Source organism: Castor canadensis, chromosome 11 (genome assembly GCF_047511655.1).
Source record: "Castor canadensis chromosome 11, mCasCan1.hap1v2, whole genome shotgun sequence".
NCBI classification, from domain to species: domain Eukaryota; kingdom Metazoa; phylum Chordata; class Mammalia; order Rodentia; family Castoridae; genus Castor; species Castor canadensis.
This window is the reverse complement of record NC_133396.1, coordinates 62186720-62198732: the sequence shown is the minus strand read 5'-3', so window position 1 is coordinate 62198732 and position 12013 is coordinate 62186720. Positions and strand designations below refer to the sequence as shown.

At 43.9% G+C, this 12013-nt stretch overlaps 1 pseudogene; it reads left to right on the top strand.

Annotated features, from left to right (window-relative positions):
* LOC109684891 (NACHT, LRR and PYD domains-containing protein 1-like) overlaps positions 1-12013 on the top strand; it is a 58982-nt pseudogene that overhangs the window by 16774 nt on the left and 30195 nt on the right.

Genomic DNA, 12013 nt, shown 5'->3' with positions numbered 1-12013 from the left:
AAGTGAAACCCAACTTAACCATGAAAGGACAGGAAACACCAAACTACAGGGAAAGAAAAAACAAGAAAGTAGAGAGTAACCTCAACTTAGGTACACACAATCAAACTTTAAACAACTAAGACAACTAAATGACAGGAATCACCACATACCTGTCAGTACTAACACTTAACGTTAACAGATTTAATTCACCCATCAAAAGGCACCACTTGATGAAATGGATTAAAAAGGATGATCCAACAATTCGTTGCTTACAGGAGACCCATTTCACTGACAGAAATAAGCATAGGCTTAGGATGAAAGGCTGGAAGAAGATTTACCAAGCCAATGGCCCCCAAAAACAGGCAGGAGTAGCAATACTTATCTCTGACAAAGTAGACTTCAAACCTACATTGATCAAATGAGATAAAGAAGGACATTCCATACTAATAAAAGGGGAAATAGACCAAAAGGAATTAATAATTATCAACCTATATGCACCCAATGTCAACGCACCCAATTTCATCAAACATACCCTGAAAGACCTAAAAGCATATATTAACTCCAACACAGTGGTTGTGGGAGACTTTAACACCCCATTATCATTAATAGATAGGTCATCCAAACAAAAAATCAATAAAGAAATCCAAGATCTAAAATATACAATAGATCAAATGGGCCTACTTGATGTCTACAGAACATTTCATCCAACTTCTACACAATATACATTCTTCTCAGGAGGCCATGGAAGCTTCTCCAAAATAGGTCATATCCTAGGGCACAAAAGCAAGCCTCAGCAAATATAAGAAAATAGAAATTATACCATGCATACTATCTGATCACAATGCAGTAAAAGTAGAACTCAACAACAAAAGTAAAGACAAAAAACATGCAAACAGCTGGAAACTAAATAACTCATTACTTAATGAGCAATGGTTCATTGATGAAATAAAAGAGGAAATTAAAAAGTTCCTAGAAATCAATGAAAATGAAAACACAAACTACCGGAACCTATGGGACAGAGCAAAGGCAATCCTGAGAGGAAAGTTTATAGCCATGAGTGCACATATTAAAAAGACTGAAAGATCCCAAATCAATGACCTAATGATACATCTCAAACTCCTAGAAAAACAAGAACAAGCAAACCCCAAAACAAATAGAAGGAGAGAAATAATAAAAATAAGAGCTGAAATCAACGAAATAGAAACCAAAAAAAAAAAACCATACAAAGAATTAATGAAACAAAAAGTTAGTTCTTTGAAAAAATAAACAAGATTGATAGACCCCTGGCAAACCTGACTAAAATGAGGAGAGAAAAAACCCAAATTAGTAGAATCAGGAATGCAAAAGGGGAGATAACAACAAACACCATGGAAGTCCAGGAAATCATCAGAGACTACTTTGAGAACCCATATTCAAATAAATTTGAAAATCTTAAAGAAATGGACAGATTTCTAGATACATATGATCATCCAAAACTGAACCAAGAGGAAATTAATCACCTGAATAGATCTATAACAAAATGAAATTGAAGCAGCAATCAAAAGTCTCCCCAAAAAGAAAAGTCCAGGACCTGATGGATTCTCTGCTGAATTCTATCAGACCTTTAAAGAACTGATACCAACCCTCTATAAACTGTTCCATGAAATAGAAAGGGAAGGAAAACTGCCCAACACATTTTATGAAGCCAGTATTACACTTATCCCAAAACCAGGCAAAGACACCTCCAAAAAGGAGAACTATAGGCCAATCTCCTTAATGAACATTGATGCAAAAATCCTCAACAAAATAATGGCAAACCGAATTCAATAACACATCAAAAAGATTATTCACCATGACCAAGTAGGCTTCATCCCAGGAATGCAACATACAAAAATCAATAAACGTAATAAACCACACTAACAGAGGCAAAGACAAAAACCATTTGATCATCTCAATAGATGCAGAAAAAGCCTTTGATAAGATCCAACATCATTTCATGATAAAAGCTCTAAGAAAACTAGGAATAGAAGGAAAGTACCTCAAAATTATAAAAGCTACATATGACAAACCTACAGCCAGCATTATACTTAATGGAAAAAAACTGAAACCATTCCCTCTAAAATCAGGAAGTAGACAAGGATGCCCACTATCTCCACTCTTATTCAACATAGTACTGGAATTCCTAGCCAGAGCAATTAGGCATGTAGAAGGAATAAAAGGAATACAAATAGGTAAAGGAACTGTCAAATATCCCTATTTGCAGATGACATGATCCTATACCTTAAAGACCCAAAAAACTCTACTCAGAAGCTTCTAGACATCATCAATAGCTACAGCAAGGTAGCAGGATATAAAATCAACATAGAAAAATCATTAGCATTTCTATACACTAATAATGAACAAACTGAAAAAGAATGTATGAAAACAATTCCATTTACAATAGCCTCAAAAAAAATCAAATACCTAGGTGTAAACCTAACAAAAGATGTGAACGACCTCTACAAGGAAAACTATACACTTCTGAAGAAAGAGATTGAGGAAGACTATAGAAAGTGGAGAGATCTCCCATGCTCGTGGATTGGTAGAATCAACATAGTAAAAATGTCTTTACTCCCAAAAGTAATCTACATGTTTAATGCATGGTACTGGCACAAAAACAGACATGAAGACCAGTGGAACAGAATAGAGGACCCAGATATGAAGCCACACAACTAACCAACTTGTCTTTGACAAAGGAGCTAAAAATATACAATGGAGAAATAACAGCCTCTTCAACAAAAACTGCTGGGAAAACTGGTTAGCAGTCTGCAAAACACTGAAACTAGATCCATGTATATCACCCTATAGCAATATTAACTCAAAATGGATTAAGGATCTTGACATCAGACCCCAAACTCTAAAGTTGATACAGGAAAGAGTAGGAAATACTCTGGAGTTAGTAGGTATAGGTAAGAACTTTCTCAACGAAACCCCAGCAGCACAGCAACTGAGAGATAGCATAGATAAATGGGACTTCATAAAACTAAAAAGCTTCTGCACAACAAAAGAAATAGTGTCTAAACTAAAGAGAACATCCACAGAGTGGGAGAAAATATTTGCCAGCTACACATCAGACAAAGGACTGATAACCAGAATATATAGGGAACTTAAAAAACTAAATTCTCCCAAAACTAATGAACCAATAAAGAAATGGGCAAGTGAACTAAACAGAACTTTCTCAAAAGAAGAAATTCAAATGGCCAAAAAACACATGAAAAAAATGCTCTCCATCTCTAGCAATAAAGGAAATGCAAATTAAAACCATACTAAGATTCCACCTCACCCCTGTTAGAATAGCCATCATTAGCAACACCACCAACAACAGGTGTTGGCGAGGATGCGGGGGAAAAAGGAACCCTCTTACACTGTTGGTGGGAATGTAAACTAGTACAACCACTCTGGAAAAAATTTTGGAGGCTACTGAAAAAGCTAAACATTGATCTACCATTTGATCCAGCAATACCACTCTTGGGGATATACCCAAAAGACTGTGACACAGGTTACCCCAGAGGCATCTGCACAACCATGTTTATTGTAGCACTATTCACAATAGCCAAGTTATGGAGACAGCCAAGATGCACCACTACTGACGAATGGATCAAGAAAATGTGGTATCTATACACAATGGAATTTTATGCAGCCATGAAGATGAACGAAATGTTATCATTTGCTGGTAAATGGATGGAATTGAAGATTATCATTCTGAGTGAGGTTAGCCTGGCCCAAAAGACCAAAAATCGTATGTTCTCCCTCATATGTGGACATTAGATCAAGGGCAAACACAACAAGGGGATTGGATTTTGAGCACATGATAAAAGCGAGAGCACACAAGGGAGGTGTTAGGATCGGTAAGGCACCTAAAAATTAGCTAGCATTTGTTGCCCTCAACACAGAGAAACTAAAGCAGATACCTTAAAAGCAACTGAGGCCAATAGGAAAAGGGGACCAGGAACTAGAGAAAAGGTTAGATCAAAAAGAATTAACCTAGAAGGTAACACACACGCACAGGAAATTACTGTGAGTCAACTCCCTGTATAGCTATCCTTATCTCAACTAGCAAAAACCCTTGTTCCTTCCTATTATTGCTTATACTCTCTCTTCAACAAAATTAGAGATAAGGGCAAAATAGTTTCTGCCGGGTATTGAGGGGTTGGGGGGGAGTGGGAGGGGGCAGAGGGGGTGGAATTGGTGGTAAGGGAGGGGTGAGGGCAGGGGGGAGAAATGACCCAATCATCATATGCACATATGAATTAATAAAACAGTGAAAATTTAAAAAAAAAAGAGAGCTGCTGTTACTATGTTTCTCTACTGTATGATCTATAGCCTGATTTCTGAGAATTGCTGGGTTAAGTCTATGTACATTGCTAATGTCGCCCTCTAAACAGTTGTACCAAAAAAAAAAAGTGAACCAATTTAGGATACAGTGTTCACTAAGATTAAATGAGCCACAATAAGCCTTATTCCCAAGCATCCCAGTGACAACCCTTTCTAGTGACTGCAGACACCATGTTGTAACATGGTACAGACAGATATGGTTCAGGGAGAGGGAACATTATCTGAAATGATGGAGCAAAACATCCTTTCCCCCTATCCTTGCTTCTCTTCTCACATGAGCTGTTCCAACTGCTCTCTGTGAATCCTGGTCTATGACATATGAGGGCTCTGGCTCCCTCAACATTATGTATCTTGGCCTTTCCCCAGGCCCAGCCAACCAAGCCAGTGGACCCCCTCCTCAACTTGATTGTACCTGCAGCTCAGGTATGGGAACCACGGAGTTACCCACCCAGAGAAGACAAAACAGTCTGAGAGCACAGTAAGCACAGTATAGAAGGGTCAGAAATGGCCCTGGCCTGGGCCAGACTCCAATTGCACTAAGAAGCCCAGGATATGCCCTCATTTCCAATTGATTCTGTCATACTCCCCCAAAACTTTGGTCTTTATTTTCGATGCACTCTGATTTTTCTCATGAACAGGAAAAGCACTTAATGTTGACACCCACCTAAGCATTTCATGTCTCCAAGTATTTGGCAGGGTCATTGTGGTTAACAATTAAACCCAGATGTACAAATGGGACATTGAGTTTATTCATACTGTTGCAGGATATTCAAGGAGGGAAATGGAACACCAAGGCTTTTCAGAAAGCAATATTTATTAGTGTGTTAGCAGTAGCTCAGAGGATTCACATCCAAAGACTGAGCCCCAAGAACCAAGGGGCCTTGCCTTATATACCCTTGCAAGCAGGTTACAGAAGCAAGAAGCAAAGTTTAACCCATATATGGTTGTATGCATCTCTATTGGCTACTTCACCCTCAGTGCTATGTGAACTTCCTCACATTCAAATTCTTTAAGTTTTATCTCCCTGCTATGTTTTCCCCTCCTCCCTGCTACATCATTCCCCCCTTTGATGCTCAGACCCACCTAAGGTCAAAGAGCATCATCTTGATTTAGGGGTTTGTATTTCCATAGCAACATTACGTGAGCGACTGTTTCCCTTTCTACAGTGGCCTCCATAATGGTCCTGATAGACTGCAATACCAAAGAACCAAGTGGGGCACTATTAAACATGCTCCCAAGACAAGAATCAATGCCCCTGTCAGGTCTTGAACCCGCCCAAGGCAGAGAACCAACCTCCAAACAGGTCATTGGGATCCCATCCTTCCCAAGTCTGAATGGGGTCATGGGCGATCTTTCTCATTCTAGCTGTGATTTCCTCTATGACCTTTCCTTCATCATCAATCTGTAGACAATAGTTACTTAGATTGAACTTTTTGCATACACCTCCCTCGGAGGCAAGTAAAGAGTCCAAGGCCAGGAGGTTTTGGTATATTGCATTGCGCACCTTTGTGTGCTGTTTGGCTGGTATGTCAACAGCCCTGGTAGTTTCATTAGTTATTTCAACAATCACCTGGAGTCGAATAATGCAGTTGAGCATATAAATCAGGGTGCGAGAGCCCCAGGACCCATCTTCTGCCCAAGTGGCAGGATCATAATACTGGATGATTCGCTCAGGAGGCCACTCATCAACCTGCCAATTACCAATTTGTAAGGCACCCTGTTTCTTTCTACTTGCCTTTTCTTTATATATGGAGACTCCCAATTTTTCACCTTGTGTGAGTGGGAGCAAGGAAAAGGATGGCCAGATTGTGCCCAGAACACAGAACCTGAACCAACCACTGGGTAGCACCATACAAGCTTGTTTTCCACAGAGCTAATATAGTCCCCTGGGCACCTGCCACTCTATGGTTGTGGTGAGATTGTTCCAAGTTTTTCAGACAGCAGAGAAGTTGGCCAACAGATGGGGCTGTCATTCCGTGTGATTTGGAGTTCCCCACCTTTGGGTATCTTGGGCGATATCATTGTAAAACTTCTGCCCTAAACAAGCTAAATCCGCCACTGGGGTGGAGAATTGGCCTTTTGGGCAGGAAATACAGTAATTTCCGATGATGGACGTTTTAAGGAGTCAGATGCTTGTCCTGTGGCTAGGGAAGGCAGTTTCATTAAAGGGCTCCCACAGGTTTAGCTCCTTAGCTTCCCATGGCCAGTGGTCTCCCAGGTTGGTTTCTCCACAAATATAGCACAAGGTGACATTGAGACTCTGGGCTATAGACTCAGCTACTGAGAGCAACAGGTTTCTGTCCTTGATAGATATAGAAAATTTACTCTGCATTTCCTCATAGATGGAGTGAAAAACTTGGTATGAGGAACTCTCATAGGTAACAGTTACTAATTTGAGGTGCATCAGAGTCCCAGGGTCAAGGCCCTTTCCATCTATCCTTGTGCTAATTACATGTCCCTATTTCCAACCAGAGGGCTTAATTACAGTCAAATTTAAGGGGTTACAGGTGCCAGGGGCATAGTCAGGGGCAGCTGTTCCCTTGTGAAGGAGGGCTGCATGTTCTGCCTTTTGCCATGTGGCCTGTGAAACACAACCCCAACAAGGACAATAATAGGAGACCATATCATCACATAGCCACAAGTTGTCTCCCCAGCACATTTCCTTATCATTTGACATGTAGGCTCTTTCCCAAGCTAGGCCCCCACAGCCACAGCCTACACCTCCACATCTACCTTTGTCTATGGCCATACATGCATCAAAGAACATTGACACTGGTTTATCAGGGTTAAGCACCTGGATGGGACTGACAGGGTTCCCAGGACTGTGGATGCTTCAGATCTCTATCCATTTGCTCCTGAGAGCAGTAGGTAGGGTTGAAGCAGATATGCTGATTACCATGGGAGCACATCAAAGAGATGGTATGGCTGTGGGTGCATGCCCCAATTACAGTGCCTGTATAGGAACAGTAAGTACGGAAAAGCAGAGTCCTGGTGACAGCACCTCCTGCCCGGGTACTATGCATACATAGGTCACAGTTTGAGGTTTGAGGATCCTTGAGCAGAAAACTAATTAAGTTTAACAAAAGGAAAATACGGAAGGAACTCATCCTTGAAGAGAGAAGGAGATAATTCCTCAAACTTCTGCCATGTATAGACTAGTCAGCTTCCAGAGTGATTAGAACAGGCCTGTCATCCGTCATCCAAGGTCCTCTGTTGTTTCCTGGGAAGAAGGGTCCTGCCGAGGGAGGGCACAGGCATTTCAGAAGGTGATCTTGCATGGTGAGACTGGGTCATGGATGCACTCCCACTCGAGAGAGGCTGGCTTTACTCGGCTGTGGTGGATCCAGGGAGCAATCTCTGCTACCTTAACTGTGGTGGGGGTAGACAAAATAACAACAAAAGAGCCCTCCAATGAGGTTTTAATGGCTGGACATTCCATTCCTTTACCCAGATGGCATCCCCTGGAGTTGTCAGGCTAACAGGAAGTCTCTCCCAGACCCGGTCATTGATTTTCGAGAGTCAACCAGAGGGCCTGCATCTGCTTTCTCAAGGTGAGGTCCCCTATTTCTTTGAGGCCCCCCATATGCCCTGGATTAAGGGGGGTGGGCATCCATAAAAGACTTCAAAAGGTGAAAGCCCTATCCACTTCATGGGACTAGACCTAATCCTCAGTAATGCTATGGGTAGTAATTGATCCCACTGCAGATGGATCTGCTGACAGTTTTCCCAACTGTAACTTTGGGTCTTATTCATATGTTCCACTTTTCCTAAACTTTGGGGGCAATAAGGCCTTATGTAACTTTAGGTGATTCCTAAGCCCTTAGCTATCAGCCGCACCACCTCAGCCCCAAAGGCTGGCCTATTATCCATCCTAATAGACACAGGTATTCAAAACCAAGGGATATCTCCTTTAGGAGACATTTGACCACCTCCCAGCCTTTTTCAATCTGCATGGGGAAGGCTTCCACCCATCCTGAGAAGGTGCAGATGAACACTATTAGATATTTTCATCCTTAGACTCATGACATTTCAGTGAAGTCCACGATCAAGTTTTCAAGAGAAGTTCCGCCAACACACCGCACCTAGGAAGGTACCCTCAGCCCTTGTTGGGGGTTGTTTTTGGCACACGGGCTACATCTTTCACATACTCTCTTACTTCATGACTCCCAAGATTGCACTGTCTGGACACTAAGAAGGGGTGGCTGGCCCAGTTCTCTATAGCCCCAATAATAGTTGTATGGTTTTGTGAAAGGGGGCCCACTGGTTGGGTCACAACTGAGTGTTCCGCACCCATGTCTACCATGAGGTCAATGGGATGGCCCCCTATCCTTACTGAGATCATAGGCTCCTGGGAGCCTAGTAAAATGGAGCCTGGTCTTTCCTGTTCCTCCTTATAGCCTTCGAGGACTGCCAGTCTGACAATGCTTTCTTTTCAGGGGCTTCCCTGTGGATGGGTTGGTATTTTCTCTCATCAACTCAGCCCCTGTTTCTGATCTTGGTGGCCTTCTGGGAGCCCCTGGCCATGAGGGGACATTCATTCTTCCAGTGCTCTTCTTGATGACAGTAGGCACATTGATTTCACCCTAGTTCTTCCCTGGGGTGAGGACATTCCGGGGGCACTGGTCACCGTCTGCGGTAATTGCCTCTGCCTCTTCTTGGATTAGCTCTCCGGGGCCTGCCTGACTGTTCAACAAGGGCTGCTGCAAGGAGGTCTGTTTTCCTTTTCATCTTCCTGTTGGCTCCCATTTTGCCTCCTGATCTGGATCAACAAAAACCTTTGTGGCCACCTCCAGAAGCTGGCTAGTGTTCATTCCAGCAATTCCCTCCAGTTTCTGAAATTTTCCCCTTATGTCCCCCTGGGCCTGGCCAACAAAAGTGACATTAATCATCCACTGGTTTTCAGTGACCTCTGGGTCAAAGGAGATGTACAAATGGAAGCCCTCACACAAACGCTCATAAAACTGGCTGGGACTCTCATCTGGCTCTTGGAGGAACTCTGATGTTTCGCTCATGTTCGTGGCCTTTCTCCCTCCTTCCTTCATGCCTCCCAGTAGTGCCTCAGTCATCATTAAGGTCCCAATGGGGGTCTTCCTCAGGGAACTGAGCCTGAGCGTAGACATGGGGATTTAGGGTGCCTTTAGGGGCATGATTTTCCAACCACTTTAGAGCCATCAATGTTATTTGACGTCACTCTTCAGTATTAAATAGAGTCAGAAGCTGTTGACAGTCTGTCCAGGTGCGTTTATGAGTCTGGATGATAAGCTGCATTAAATCAATCAGAGCTTGAGGTTTTTCCACGAAGGAGGGGGTATGATGTTTCCAGTTCACGAGGTCTGTGGTAGGTGAATCTTCCCCCTCCTCCTTGTGTGTGGCCTTCCTGGTCATAGTACACTGGGCCTTGGACTTCCCTCAGGGACATCTGCAGAGCAGTGGGAGTCTGAGGAGAGGAAGGGTCCGCATGGAGGCTGTTTGGATGCCCCTGATTGAATGGGGTATGTGAGGTGAGAACTGGTGGTCTCGGAAGGGGTATGAGGTTTATAGGACTCAGGGAGGTTAGGGGAGTTGAGGCCCCAGGGGCTTCCAGGCCAGATTTTACAGGTTTGATTGTCCCTCAAGCTTTCCCATCCAATGTCAAAGGTGAAGGTGTGGAACTGGGTGCTGGTGGCAGAGGTGAACAGAGCGGCACATGGGCTGGTGGTATTTTCTTGGGTTCCTGGGCCAGTATAGGTTCCTTTGTTTTCTCCCTATACTTGGAAGTCATGGCCACCCTAGCTACCATAATCCTACAGGTCTCTTCCAGAGGAGGGCCTTAGCCATGTGGGTCAGCTGAAGACAGCATCTTACCAGGAGTCAATATAGGGAAACTGTAGGGTGCCCAGGCTTCCCTACAGTTACCTGTAAATTCATTAATCACAGTTTTGTCCATCGACCCTTCTGGGGGCCACTCTAGACCAAAAAGCAGACCAATCTAATTCACAGAGGGCCTTAAGCTTTTTTGGAGTTAACTTGACTCCATAGTCACCATTAAATGCCTTTTTAAAGTTTTCAACCATACACTCCAAAGGGGTGTTTTTACCCAGATTTCCACCCATTTCCCGTTACCAGATGTCAAGATAAACACAGAGGAGTAGCGGTTTTAGAGGAAAGGTAAGGGGGCTCCTCTTCTCCTACACACAGGGAAGAACAATATGCTCCCCTTATTGGTGACCTGGACACAGTCACCCAGCCAGGAACTGCACCTACACAGGGTCCTCACTCACTTCATCTGTCTGTGACCACAACCCTTGCAGGAACTTAGGCGTCTCTTAGCCCTAGTGAGTTCATATAATCCCCAGACCGGAGGCCCTGTTAGGGCTCACTCTAGGCTGTATGAGTTCACCACAAACCCACAGATTGGGAGTCCGCACTGGCTTCATAGCCAGGCCACGTCTCACACTCACATATACATAACACACACTTCCACCCCACTCCCTGATCCTGATATACAGTTTCACTCTCGATAGAACTAGTCAGGTGTCTCTGGGAGGTGATCAGGCTTCCATTCTGGCTCCTAAAGGCAGGCTTATTGTTTGAATCCAGGTTCTTACCAGTCTGATGGGTGAGGCTCCCAACTGGTTCCTGAGACTTCTCCAGATTCCTTTGTGCAACCAAGACTCACTCTGGTGTGCCAAGAGAGGCAAGTCCCTCTATCAGATCAACAGGACCACTGGTGCCTGGTGGGATGGCTCTCCCAATGAGCCAGGGATTTCAACTCCTGGCAACAAGGAGATGAAAACACTATCTCCAAACCCTGGACAGGGCCCCAGAAATGTTGCAGAATATTCAAGCAGGGAAATGGGACACCAAGGCCTTTCAAGAAGCAATATTTACTAGTGTGCTGGCAGCAGCTCAGTGGATTCATATCCAAAGGCTGAGCCTCAAGAACAAAGAGTCCTTGCCTCATATACCCTTGCAAGCAGGTTACAGAAGCAAGAAGCAAAGTTTAACCCATATATGGTTATGTGCATCTCTATTGGCTACTTCACCTTCAGTGCTATGTTATCTTCCTCATATCCAAATTCTTTAAGTTTTATATCCCAGCTATGTTGTTGCCCTCCTCCTGGCTACAATATCAGGTTGATGTGGTGAGGGCCAGGATTGCTGTGAGTTCTGCCAAGAGTGAGAAAGGGAGACTGCCTGCATCCTGAGGGGCTTGTTGGCTGTAAGAGGACATTAACAAACCTCCCCTCCCAAACCCCCAGTTACTGCAATCCAGGAAAGTCTTCCTTAAATGTCAACCCAGGTTCACACATGGGCTACAGTCATTAGACAGGGTCAAACTCCAGTTACCAAGAGGAGCAAGCACTCAGGGCAATGACCATATGCATTGCTCCTACAGTCTGGAGGGCTGTGGTCTCACATCCAGCTGCTGCCAGGACCTGGTCTCTGTGCTCAGTGCCAGTCCCAGCCTGACAGAGCTCCACCTGCAACAAAATAACCTGGATGACCATGGCATGAGGCTGCTGTGTGAGGGGCAAGACTCTGTGGAACCCATCTGGGCAGGGAGCAGAGGAGGGGTGAAAGTGAGGTGTTAAGGAAGTGATGGAGGAAGGAAAGTAGATAGATAAATGGATACTCAGCTGGATCCTAACCAGCTGTGCCACCTACTTGGACACTATGACCTAGGCAAGTCACTGTCTTC